The sequence below is a fragment of the Simochromis diagramma genome, unplaced genomic scaffold (assembly GCF_900408965.1).
Source record: "Simochromis diagramma unplaced genomic scaffold, fSimDia1.1 OVJJ01000107.1, whole genome shotgun sequence".
NCBI lineage: Eukaryota > Metazoa > Chordata > Actinopteri > Cichliformes > Cichlidae > Simochromis > Simochromis diagramma.
In genome coordinates, this window is record NW_024387209.1 from 6,774,584 (window position 1) to 6,777,135 (window position 2,552).

Consider the following 2,552-nt stretch of genomic DNA (forward strand, 5'->3'; position numbering starts at 1 on the left):
TTAAGGTGGTGCTAGAAGACAGTCATTCATCATACGTCCTCATGAAAATGTCTTTCTTGTGAACATTTTGTTGATAAATTGCTGATAGGAGGTTTAAAGCTTTAACATGACATAACTGATGGATTTGTAGTAGCAAAAAACACCCAGAGATGATTTAAATAAACTACAAAAACTGATGGAATAGACACACTGTGTATCAAAACGTGTATCATTGTGTATCTATAATAAGCTATAGAGACAGCTTGTTGCACGCTGAGGTTTGTCCAGCTCTTCATGGAAAGCCATCCTGTCCGTGCTGATCCTGTTTTCTGGCTGCCGCTGTGTTGAGGTGGCGTGGTAATCTGGACAGATCCTCAGTCAGTCCCATCTGGCTCATTTTGTTGTTCACACAGCGGCGGGCAAAGTGTCATAAACACAGATAAGGCCGGGAGGAAAATGTTTTGTGAGGGTCAGGGCTGCTGCGAGCGTTACAGTGCTGGCATTACGCTGAGTTATGGCTGCAATCAAGCCACTCAGGTGATTTGTGAAGGTCGCCTGGAGCGCAGAGGAAATGATTTTTCCTTCATGTCTCTGCAACACTCTGTAGCTACAAAATGACATTTCACAAAAACAAGTCAGCTTTACATCCAGGTTCTACATCTGATCTGAAAAATGTTGTTTTAACAAGCACCATCCATATTAAAGACACTTTAAGTCTTACCGTCTAGCCATTTTTCTTTTTGTAGTAATTTTTCTGACTGTGTGCAAACTATACATCACCTTGAGGTCTATTGCACCAATTTCAAGATAGCAGACACATTTTGGCCTGGTCCGGTTTTCTTTCAGTCACTTACTATTCAAATATGGCAAATGTTTTACGTCAAAGTCAGAGTTAGAGATACAGCCGTAACATCTGAATAAACTACTTGAATAAACTGTTATTAAAAAAATTCTAGTCCATATGTAGCAGCTACAGGATTGCTTCCCCTGGCTGGAAAACAGCAGATGAGTTAACATTGTGCTAACTAGATATCTTTATGTAAACTGCCAGTTTTCACATTCAAAGTCAACTTCTGCATCACCTTGCACCTTTAAGTTAACTCACATGAAAAACACAAACTAAACACCTGAATTTTTAGCTGAAACCAAAACCTCATGCATATTGTCTAATTAGCTACAAAACAAGGTTAATAGAATTTCACTCAGTGAAAGTGCAGCACAAACAACTTGGATCCTCTGTACCATACAGCAAGCTGTAATTTTAGTCATTAAATTGGCTCCAAAAGGCAACAACAGCACAAATACACAGCGGAGGAGTTCATTTTTATGACTCATATTATTGGAAGTGAGGCTAAGTGGGGACACCTGTTAGACAAAGCCACCAGTACTCAGGTGGATGAGGTAAAGACTAATTTACCTCTGATTAGTTGTTGTGAACTCTCCATGCTGAGCGAATAATGGTGGGTTGATTTTGGATATTCAGTCAGCTGCAGTGAAAGCTCTTCAGGTGTGAGACCACGTGGCCTAATGGATAAGGCGTCTGACTTCGGATCAGAAGATTAAGGGTTCGAGTCCCTTCGTGGTTGTTGCTGAGAGTTATTGTTGAGACCCACTCTCTAGGGGATGATGTGGCACCTGGGTTCAACTGGTGGTGGAAAGCAAGCTAAATCTTCCAGTAAGCTTGTCCAATGGTTCCTCTTCTTTCTGTCCACACATCCTTTGCAGACAATTTTATCAGGTTCTTTCAACCTCACCAAGTCTCTCATCCACTTCTGTTTGTCTTTGTTTAATCTGATTTCCAGAAGAATTCAATTCAACCAATTATAGATAATCATTGTATATAATTTACATGCCCCTCGTATGTGGAGTTACTCAGGCCTCATTCCTTGGTCCTCTTCAGTTTTCATTATACATGCCACTCTTGGTTCATCTACTAAAAACATCCGCCTCTTCTACCTGAGTGAATGATTCACTACCAACAATAATTGATTGGTTGTCTTCCAGTTTTCTTCCTCTCAGCACTGGCAAAAGTGGAATTCTGGCGTTCCACCCTGAAAACCTCTCTAGTTAGGTCAGTCATTACATCAGCACCCTCCACAGCAAAATGAAATTATAACTGAGCAGCATTTGAAGTTTGAATCTCTCATCTCATCTCTCAAATTTGCTTGGCAGAATGCAGAAGCTAGGCTCCTAGTGCCAGTGCTGACACGTCATGCCTATTCAACTCCCTTCACTGGCTTCTGGTGAAATTCATAATTCATTTAAAAACATTTAGTAACATATAAAGGCCGACCTTTTCAGGCTCCAGACATTATAACAGGAAGCTCAGGGTCCTCTAAAGTGAGGTGATCACGCCTGCAATCCAAAGCAAAGATTCCTATGAAAACTTAATTTTTACATGGCTCGTAATGCCAGACAAATATTAGTCTTTAGGACCAAAGTTCTTAAAGGCACTGTTATGATGTCTATTTCAACTGAGCTCTCCCTTAGAAACACAAGGGTTTACTTCACTTTCTCCAGAGGCTCCCTAATGCTGCCTAATTCTTCCTGTGGCCGTCCCTGGTTGACTTATT

At 40.8% G+C, this 2,552-nt stretch overlaps 1 non-coding gene across 1 annotated transcript; it reads left to right on the forward strand.

Moving 5' to 3' along the window:
* The first annotated feature begins 1,492 nt into the window (after positions 1 to 1,492).
* trnar-ucg lies at positions 1,493 to 1,565 on the forward strand. Its single transcript has one exon. It is a non-coding gene; the product is annotated as a tRNA-Arg (tRNA).
* The last annotated feature ends 987 nt before the right edge of the window (positions 1,566 to 2,552 follow it).